The sequence below is a fragment of the Mus musculus genome, chromosome Y (assembly GCF_000001635.26).
Source record: "Mus musculus strain C57BL/6J chromosome Y, GRCm38.p6 C57BL/6J".
Lineage (NCBI taxonomy): Eukaryota > Metazoa > Chordata > Mammalia > Rodentia > Muridae > Mus > Mus musculus.
The window spans coordinates 79,882,110-79,893,398 of NC_000087.7; positions in this window are offsets into that span (position 1 = coordinate 79,882,110).

Consider the following 11,289-nt stretch of genomic DNA (forward strand, 5'->3'; position numbering starts at 1 on the left):
AACAAACAAAAGAAACACTCAGAGTGCATATGGGACCCAGTAAGACCCCCATGAAGCACAGGGGCTACTCAGGAGTAGTGACCAACATATTGGGCAACCTCATAGAGTTTGAAACCCATGAGAACTGGCATAGAAAAGAGGTCAGCACATATGCATTGAGTACACCTTCACTGTTTTATGAGAATGAGGTCACACATAAATTTAAGACTGGAATTTCCAGGGAATAGACAGGCTGAAATGGTACATAGGTATGTTGGGAGTCAGATGTTTGGAGGAGAGCCAGGGGAACAGGCCATGGGGAACATTTTGATGGTCATCTGGGGCATTCCACAGAGACATCCAAAAGATCACAGGATTCATCCCAGTCAAAGAGTGCTCAGGGAAAGCACTCAGGATCCATGCCCCACCATATATTATCTCACCGTATACTCATTTTCTCTTTTAAATTACTATTTGACCTGATCGGCTGGCTATTTGTTAAGAAACCAATAAACCTAATGTGGATATGTCCAATTTTAACTACTTGCAGAAAATTTCTATTCTTCCTGGGTCTCCTGCTTCACATTTTGAGAACTTCATCTTAGAATATTTTTGTTCCTCAGTGTCCTTTACTCTTTTGTGTGTCCTTTATTGTTTTTAAAGGTCACCATCAATTTAATCTTTCTTAACTTCTTCCTGGTCTCTTTTCTGCATGTTAATATTGGATTTCTTAAAAAGATATCTTAATGGGAATTGAGAGATGACCATGTTGTCAAGAGCACTTTTGTACCGCAAAAAAACTGGATTTGTTTTCTTGAATTCATATCCAATGGTTAACAATCAGCTTTAATGCCAGCTCCATGGGATCTGACAACTCATGTCTCTGTGGTCACCTATACTCTCAAGCTACTACCCACCCATATAAATAAAGATAATAAATCTTAAAATGAGAGACAAGTTTCATTTGGTTTCATTATTCAAATGAAACCTGATTTTGTCTGATTTCTGAGTCTCTTTGGATCAGTTTTCTGGGTTGCACTTTGTGTAACAAGGCCACATTCCTTTTATCTATCACTCTTTCCCCCAACTTGTTGTTTCTCCCTCAGACTTCATTCCAGAGATTCTATCTATGTCCTGTCTTTCGCCCCTTCTTCCTAAAAATCCATCTTTTGCTGCCATCCCTGCTCCTCTAAGTCATATCTCCAATTCCTTGCTCACTATGCAGACCACAGAATCTAAGTCCTGTCCATTTTAGCCTGTGTGATATTAGATGTATGCACTGTTCACAGCCTGAGTTGCCACTTTCATCTTGCTTTGATGTTCTTTCCACCATAGTCCATCTCTTCCAACAATGTGTTCACTAAAAGCATGCCATGTCACACGTATTAATTTTTAGAACAAAACAAATTTTATTGACAAAGATACTGAGGTTGTCAAAGACCCATAGGTACCCAACACAGGAAAATAAACATTTTTTTCAATCCTATAAGTTTACATTTCTGTACTTTGTGATTTTTTTTAATTTAAGTGATATTTGACACCAGAGTATAGACATAGATATGTAGGTCACCAAGAAATTTGATAAAGTACACAGTAGAATTGGCTAGAACTTTGTAAACAACCTTTCCGAACTTTTTGGATCCATCATCTCTGGTGTACTGCACCCAGGAACCTATTAAGAAGTCATTGTCATCACCTGATCTCGCCTCAGCCAGAGGGGTCTCTGGAATGATGTGGAGGTTACCTTCCTTGTAGTCATCCAGGAGCTGATAGACGTAGAGGACCGGATCCTTCTTGTAGGAAATGTAAAAATAGTCCTGTAAGAATGGCACCTGGGCTAGCACCATCCCACTCCAGTTTTCCTCAGAGCCATCTTTCCCCTCAAATTTGTGTTGTACCTCTCTGCAAACCAGGGCGCTGGCGAGGTGGACATCCCTCACCTGAAGAAAAACTACTTTGTGAGGCAAGACCTTAAGATTTTAAATCCTCTCATCGCTGTGGAGCTCCTGTCCGTAGACACTGTCAATTCCGTCATACTTCACCAAATAAAGAGAAGGGTTTGTTGGCAGTTGACCTAGAATGATGGCCTTCCAATGGGTGACAGGCTCATTACCTTCCTTCCACCCGTGAGAAATTCTGCAGCCAACAATATTCCCCAGGGCCTGGGAAGAAGGCTTCCTCCTACTCTTCTTCTTGAGTGATGTCATGCTCAGACTCTTCAGAGGTATTGTCTTCTACCTGGCTGTAGACCTGTTGTGCTAGATCACACTGTCTAAGTGGCTTCCATTCTCTTCAAATATCATACTTGCCCATTGCCTGGGACTGAAGATCTTGCCCGTTTACACCAGACACAATGCTGTTGCCTCTGTCATATATATGAATTCCTGATGGGCAATGGTTATGGGTTGGGAGTGAATGCTGGACCAAGACTCTTCTCTACGAGAACTTCTGAGCATGTGAAGAAGACTATGCTAAACAGATTTGAGCTCCTAAAATTAATTTTATAAAAATAAGAAGTTAATAAGTCAGCCATGGTGGTACATGCATTTAATCTCAGAACTCAGAAGGCAAGGACAGGCAGATTTCTAAATTAGAGACCAGCCTGGTCTACAAAGTGAGTTCCAGGGAAGCCAGTGCTATAGAGAGGAACCCTGTCTCAACAACAACAACAACAACAACAAGTAAAAGAAAACAGAAGAAAATCAAACGAAAAACAAACAAAAGAGAAATTCAAACAAAAAATAACAAAACAAACAATCAAATGGAGAAGTTAATAGGAAGTGGTGGTGACCCATAACTTTAATCATAGTACTCAAGAGGCAGAGTGAGGCAGACCTTAGTGAGATAAAGGCTAGTCTGGTCTACACAGTGAGTTTCCTGACAGCCAAATCTAAACATACAGAAACTCAAATAAAATTAACCAAGCAGGCAAACAAACAAACAAAGAAACAAAGAAACAAAAAAAACAAGGACATAAAAATAGTGTAATTAACAAGTAATTCTCTAGAGCTCAGAAGAATATACTCAGATCAACATTTATTTCTTCAGCCCTGAGTTAATTTGTCTCTGATGAGGATCATCTCCTTGAAATTCTATGTCAATTTAGGTTGTGCTATGACTATTACACCCAATGATCAAGAAGAAGAGAAAAAAAAATAAAAGGGCCAGAAGGGTCACCATGACTCTCTTGTACGTGTAAGGACTGAGCTAAGTGCCTGCATTCACAAATATCTTCCCAGGGACACAGCACACCACTGTCCTTCTTTATTGTTTCTCCTGACCCAGCTTCAGAATTATTTGATGAAGCCATTGCATCAGTGAACTCAAGAACAACTCAACAATTTGAGGCAATATCAGCCATTTAGAACTAATATCTTCTAACATGAACTTGGACAAAGAGGAGATTTGGCATTTTAGTGGAATTGTGATCTAGATATTGTTAGCAAGGATAATAAATTCAGGAGATAAACTAACCTAGACCATTCATCTCCCTAGCTAATAAACATGGAGAAAGTAAATTGTACAGTAACTCTCTGTAGGAGAGAAAATTTTTGCTTTCTGTAGCTATGAGGGTCCTAATTACTACATAAATATACTTACCCATAGAAAAATATCCTAGTTGTCAAGATTCTGTCTCCTGATACAGACCAGGCACCAAAAGCCTGTGGGAAAAAATGACCTGGCTTTGACACACCACTGTGAAGATAGTGAACTCACCTTCAATGGATTCTAGTGCCTCCAAGTGGAATAGATGCGCAACCTCCAGCCAGTGCTCTGTGACATCACCCTAGTTCAGCTTACATCATAGAACCCCTCTCAGGCTGGTTCCTTCCCTAGTTACACTCAGAAACGTTCAGCATCTCGAATTTACCTTTTCATATGGCCTCCTAGAAATAATAAATGAAATCCCAACTGAAAGGCCTGATGATCTGAGTAATATTCTGCCAAAGAATTTCACCCTTGCATTGTTTTTATTGTTTGGTTGTTGGATTTTTATTTATTTGTTTGGTTTGTGTTTTGTTTTGTTTCATTTTTGTTTTTATTTTCGTTCTGAGAAAGTCTTCGGTTTCTGACTTGACAACATCCATGGTGGTTATTTTTCATGTTCCAACCTTTCCCTTGGTTATCTTTAAGCTGTGCTTCTTATCATAAATATTGCCAGACTCTTTGAGGCAGCACACTGGATAGCACACCAATTTTCACTTTATGAAAACCCACAGTTAGAGGAGGACTATTTTTATGCAAAAAAACCTGGAATTTGACAGGGTTAAATGACATATATTGAAACCAATGGCAATCATGAATTATGGATTCTTTGGAAAGTAAGAGGAAAACATAGATCTTGGGCATGCTTACAAAGTTGTGATAAAATTAAAACAAACCTGATATCTCCCAGTCATATTTTAAAGGTTTTTAAAATTTACCAGCACTTCTGATTACAAGGAATTTCAGAGATTAAATGCAGTAAAACAGGATGAAATAGATGAGGTAATTTTACTTTTGAAATATGTGTAGACAGAATACTGGACAGAGGTATGTATAAAATTTACTTACAAATTAGAGGACACTTTAATTGTTCATGCCACATAGATCTTCAGTTCTTCAAAAAAAAATCGTTTTCAGTACCTTCCATGGTCCCCACCACACCCTGTACATCATCTTCATAGAATATGACACTATCCATAGAGAGCTAGATCCTTCAACAACAGTCATAAAAAAAAATCATTCCTTAAGGTGTGGCCACAGGCCAATGTGATGGAGGATCTTTATCTGAGATTCTATCTTCCCAGGTTGATTTAAGTTCAAAAAAAAAAAATCTAAGAAGGACCACTACATATCCATATCATCAATATTGATTGCCTCACTGTATGAAACATACATGCTATGGAGTGATTTTAGATGTCAACTACTGGATGAATGCCTTAAAAAGGAGAGACAGAGAGAAAGAGAGAGAGAGAGAGAGAGAGAGAGAGAGAGAGAGAGAGAGAGAGAGAGAGAGAGAGAGAGAGAGAGAGAGAGAGAGAAATATATTTCTCATCTATGTGTATTAGTGCAGGGCTTTGTTTTCAAAAAAAATGGATGGAACGTTAAAATACTATATATTAGGTTAGACAAGTAAAACTCAAAATGACAATTGTGAAAATATAAATTTAATAAGAGGCATTAAAAAATAGGAGGTATTTTGGAAGAGTAAGCGCAGCAGCAGGGGGAGATTTGATACCAATGGAGGCTAGTGGGGAGGATGAAGATGGTAAAAGGACACTATAAACCTGTGCAAAGGGTCACAGAAAAGGCCTGCGACTTGTACACTTAAAAAACACTGGTATAAAGTAACAGAGTCCAAATAATATTTTGATTAATTTGGGGATTTTAGCTTCAAGACACTATAAAATATATTTGTATTTTTCAACTCAGGTGTGGTTCTTGCTATGTTGTACATGATATGGGTGACAGGATATGGTAAGGTGCTTCAATGTTTGTGTATCATTTATCATCAAATGCACATGTCACTCAGTGAGCTGCAAGGCTATCACAGGGAAGGAGGTATCTAAAGATATTAAGTGTACATGACGTAGGGAGAATAATGCCCCCACACTACTATAGATGTTGAAATAATCACATGTGTTTCCCAAGAATAATTTTCTGAAGATTAATCCCCAGGTGTGAATATATTTGGAAGAAATTGAATGGGTCAGGAGGGATATGACTTACATATAAAAATAATTTAATTATGCTGTTATAGAAAAGGTTTAATTATGAAAGGGAGTTTGGCACTCTCTTTTCTCTTTCTAGCCCATTGGTTCCCTCTGTGATGACATCATCTCACAAGAATTCACTCATTTGCTGATGGTGTGTTCATCATTGAATATACAGACTCCTGAAAAGAGTCATACAAAATATGCTTCATTATATACTAGACAATTAGTGTCATTTTGTTTGGCAATACAACATGTATGATTATGCCTCAGAATCATGAGCAACTGGGCCATATGGGAAATATAATTAGTACATTTCTGCTGACTGAAGATCAGATGTGTTGAGTGTTATCATGTGTGCTGTTCATGAGAGGAAGCTGCATAGATGGTGAGTATAGATCAGAGAGGAACATCCAAGGAGGACACTATGTAAGGAACCCTAGGAAGAGCACCATCACTGCTTTTAGCTAGTACACATATTTTTAGAATCCCCACTTTCTAGGGTGGAAAAGAAAACTGTATTACTCTAATTTACTAAGTATGGTCATTTGATACATCAGTGATCATCATCAAGGTGAACAGGTGTTGACAGAAGTTTGGGGACTCAGAAGAAGCCTGTTCTGGGAAAACCCATTGCCTTCAAAGAACGGAGATTTCTGACCAGCAACACTGGATAAACAGTCTACATTGGCAGCAGTAGCCCCATTGTGTCCAAATTAGTGGTTTTCAATCCACTAATCCATCCATAAGCAGCCTCCAAGCACTGACACCATTGCATACACTGGCAAGATTTTGCTGGAAGGACCCAGATTTAGCTGTCTCTTGTGAGGCTTTGCCATGGCCTAGCAAACACAGAAGTGGATGCTCACAGTCAGCTATTGGATGAATCACAGGGACCGAAATGGAGGAGGTAGAGAAGGTACCCAAGGAGCTAAAGGGGTCTGCAATCCCATAAGTGGAACAACAATATGAACTAAAGAAACCCCCCAGAGCTCATTTTTCTAGCAGCATATCAGAGCTCATGTTTCTAGCTGCAGTTGTATCAGAAGATGGACTAGCTGGTTATCATTGGAAAGAGAGCCCCATCAGTCTTGCAAACTTTATATGCCTTAATTCAGGGGTATGCCAGGGACAAGATGTGGTGGTGGTGGTGAGGGTGTGGTTGAGGTGGGTATGTGGGGACTTTTGAGATAGTATTGGAAATGTAAATGAAAAAATACCTAATTTTTAAAAAAATGAGGAAACCATTGTCAGAATCACCAGCAATAATTTTAAATAACTGCCCTAAAATCTGGATTTAGGATTCCTTGAGAATCTTCCAAAACAAAAGGAAATGCAGAATCTTGGTGCTGTAATTGGAGAAGCAAGAGAAAAGCAAACAAGAATTCATCACAGAAAAAAAGACAGAAGAAGTAAGAATTAAAGACATATTTGGGCAAGATGAATAGTGAAGTAGAGATTAGAGCAAGCAGAAAGGACTGAGGAGATAGCTCACTGCTTAGGCCCACTGATTGCTTTTGCACAGGACCAGGGTTCAATTTCTAACACCCACATGGTTGTTCACAACCACCTGCAATTCTAGTTCTAGACGATCTGATGACCTCTTTGGACAACACACACACACACAGACACACACACACGCACACACACACACACACACACACACACACACACACACACACACACACATACTCACCCACAGAGAAAAAAAATCTTTTAGAAAACAATTATACAAACAAAAAGGAGTCAAGTATAGTTTTATTCCCCTTTAATACCAGCACTCAGAAGCAGGCTAAAATATGTAAGTTGAATGACTGCCTAGCTGATAGGTGTGTTTTCAGAATTTTCTTTTTCTTTTTCTTTTCTTTTTCTTTTCTTTTCTTTTCTTTTTTTTTTGATTTTAGGACTATTTCAGTATTTGTTTAAAGATTCTAGATTTTTTTTCTATTTACTTCTTCTAATGTTTTAGGCTTTTTTTTCGGGCTTTTTAGTATTTTACAGTTTTCGGGTTTTTTTTTTTTGGGGGGGTGCAGGAGGGTAAAGCCCTTTGGGTTATTTAGAGTTTTAGGGTTTTAATGGTTTTAAATTTGGGCGATTGTTTTTTCCTTACAAGTTTTTTGTTTGTTTGTTTGTTTGTTTGTTTGTTTGTTTGTTTGTTTGTTTGTTTTTGGTAGGGTTGAGGTTTGTTTGTTTATTTATGTATTTATTTATGTGTTTATTTATGTATTTATTTATTTATTTTAGATCTTGATTTCTCCTAGAAATTTAAGGTATTTCAGGGTTTTAGGGCTTTTTAGGGTTTATGAATAATTTTAGGATAATTGTAGTTTTTTGTGTGTTTTTGATCTTCTTGTTGTTTTGTTTTGTTTTTGTTTCTTTTTATACTTTTAGTGTTTTATAGGGTTTTAGAATTTTGTAAAGGTTTTTTGTTTTCTTGTGTGTGTGTTTGCTTTTTTTTTATGGGTTTAGGATTATTTTTGTATCTTAGGATTTTAGTTAATGTTTCAGGGTTTTGTAAGCCTTTTGGGGGGGGTAGGGTTGTTTTTATAGTCTCAGGATTTTAGTTAGTGTTTCAGGGTATTGTAGGTGTTTTGTTGTTGTTGTTTTTTGTTTGTTTATTTGTTTGTTTTTGTTGTTTTGCTTTTTTAAGCGGGTTTTCAAGTTTTTTTTTTTTTGAGTTTCAGAGATTTGATGTGTTTTTAGAACTTTTTAAAAAAACTTTTTTTAGGGTTTTACAGTTCTTTTGGGTCTTTTTACTGTTGTTGAGATTGTTTTAGAATTTTAGGGTTTTTCTTTATTTTTTAGTTTTGTTTTGTTTTTTAATTTAATTAAGGAATTTTTAAAAATTGTTTTAAGCATTTTTTTAATAAGGTTTGTAAAATGATTTTCTTTTCCAGTGTTTTTGTCGATTTTTTAAGGCAGAAGAATTTGTAGTTGTTGGGGTGGTGGTTTTGTATCTTTTCATTATCTTTTTTTTTTTAATTTTTTTTTTTTTTTTCTCATTAGGGATCTAGACTTGTAGAGTTTTGGATTTTTTTTAGGGTTTTATAATTTGTTTAGGGTCTTTTTAGAGTTCTTGTGTTTTCTTATTTATAGAATTGTAGGGTTTTAAAAATGTTTATTAAGATTAAAAAATAGCTTTTTTCGGTCATTTAGTGTTTGTTTAATAATTTTAGCGTTTTTAGGGTTTTAGGTTTTGCTTTATTGTTTTAGGGTTTTTTTTTACGTTTTTTTAAATGATTTTAGGGTTGTTCGCAGTGTATTTGGAGAGATTTTTTTTTAAGGCTTAGTGTGGTTATTGTTCTTTCCTTGTTTGTTTGTTTGTTTGTGGTAATGATTTTTTGTTTTTTTGGGTCTTTGTAGAGATCTAGATTTTTTTTGTTTGTTTGTTTGTTTGTTTAGGGTTTTAGGTTCTTTTAGTTTTATTTTTTCAAAAAAAATATGTTTTTTTATTGTTTGTTTGTTTGTTTGTTTGTTTGTTTGTTTTTAGGGTTTTTGTTGTTTATTTAAAGCTTCAAGTTTATTTTCTTTTCTCTTCTTTTTTCTTTTTTCTTTTTTAGAGTTTTTAGGGTCTTTAAGGTTCTATCTCTAAGAACATAGAAACTGAACCTATTGCTTTTAGATTATTTATAAAATGTATTCCATTCTGAAAACAAGAAACACTATAAAGTCATGTTTGTTCATTTGCGTGTATGTCCCCAGGAGCTATAGATTATGTGTGCCTAATGCAGAGCTCTACAATATGTCCTGATCATACAGATTTAATTGTCACATCATGAAAGTTCAAGAACTATAATATAAAGTTATATCTATGTATCCTAGTTCATTCATCTTTCAAACAAATATAGTAGAAATGTCACAGAGGGCAGAATTTATTGATCATGATTTCGAAAAAGGACCTCAAAAGTCATTAAATCAAGTATCTTATACTAGCCAAACTCTACCCATCTATCCAGTTCACTCCTGTAAGAATAATTGCACCTGGGTTTTGGTTAATTCTTATTAAATTCTCCAGTTAAAAAAGGTCTTTATTAGCCCCCTTCCAGCTTAGTGAAAAACTCCATTCACACTCCTTCTGAAAGCAAAAGCATTTTTCTTTCACAGACTATGTTAATTTTACAACATTTGCCCCTGGATGGTTTCCATTTCCACAGTTTTGTTTGCCATGACTCAATATTTCATCTCTATTCAGACAACTCCTCTCATATATCACAGGTTAATACACAATGCTCATTTGTGAGTCATGCCAAAAAAGCAGAATGAACTTGTGGGATACAGAAGAGGGAAAGACACAAGAGCAACAGAAGTATCATTAAGCTGGATACTACTCTAGAATACTGCATGCTATTCATGTATCCTGGGGATCCAGAAATTCATCTAGACTGGACCCTAGTTATCCATTGGAAGGATGTAGTCTGAAGCTTAGCCTATTAACTGGCAGCTCCCAAAGCTTTGAACTTATCCAATGATTGTTATCTTCCACACAATACCCAGTAGTATCCAAGCTACATTCCCTGTCACAGGCAAAAGCCCGGAAAAAGAATAGAAAGCACTGTACTGTGTGCTAGGGTAGTGCTCATAGAAGGTATTGGCAATCTGCACTGAATCTATTAGCACAACTGCAAAGGTATGTGGCACAGGCAATCCAAGGATCACCATGCTTCCCATTTTATCTCTCCAGTCTATATATCCACTCCCAACTCTACACACTATGCTCCTATTCCTAGGGATCATTTAGAGGTCTCATAAATACCACAATGTATAACCCCGGAAGATGAGAGAAGTTTGAAGCACATCGATAGATTTTAAGTCTGACAATTGTTGATGTCATCAAAACAATTTTCTGAGCTGTGTTGTGCTTTTGTCAAACGATGGGGCTAGAATGGCCCTGCCAAGATCTAAAGCAGAAATAATAGTTTTTTATTTGTTTGTTTGTTTGTTTTTCTATTATTATATTGGAACATGTCATCATCAATTGAACTTCCTCAGTCTAAAAAAACAGGTGATACTTACAGTTATTTGCTGCCATCTCTAAAGTCTGGGCAAGGCAACTCCTGTGATTCTCCAAGCCTTGCTTCTTACCAGTTCTGGGCTATATGCTGTCAGGATAATGTTCTAAACAGGGAACTCTATGGATATCCAGATTTCAATAGTTTTCCCTTCAAAAATATAGTAAAAAAATTGCAATTGTACATTTATTTTAGTATTTCTGGTCAACATTTTCCTACTGAAGTGACAGAAATATTTACTTTTTTATATCTTTATACTAACATTAGATTTCTGTTTGATTTGTAGGGGACAGGTTTATTTGAGACAGTCCTACATTACTCATGCTGACCTCAAACTCGCTATGTAGCTATGGACAGTCAAAGGCCTTGATCCTCCTTCATTCAACTGCCAAGTGCTGGGATTACAGATTACAGTACCATAGCTATTAAAATATTTTCTATGACTGATAAAAGAGGTGAGGATTTGACTTTAGGATTTGGGTATTTTTCTAATTGTAGTCATAGTTTACATTGAATAGAATCATTATGTGAAAGGTAACAGAGATTCTGGTCTTTCAGATTTCTACTCATTAGTAGATCAGTTAATACATTTAAATATCTGCTAA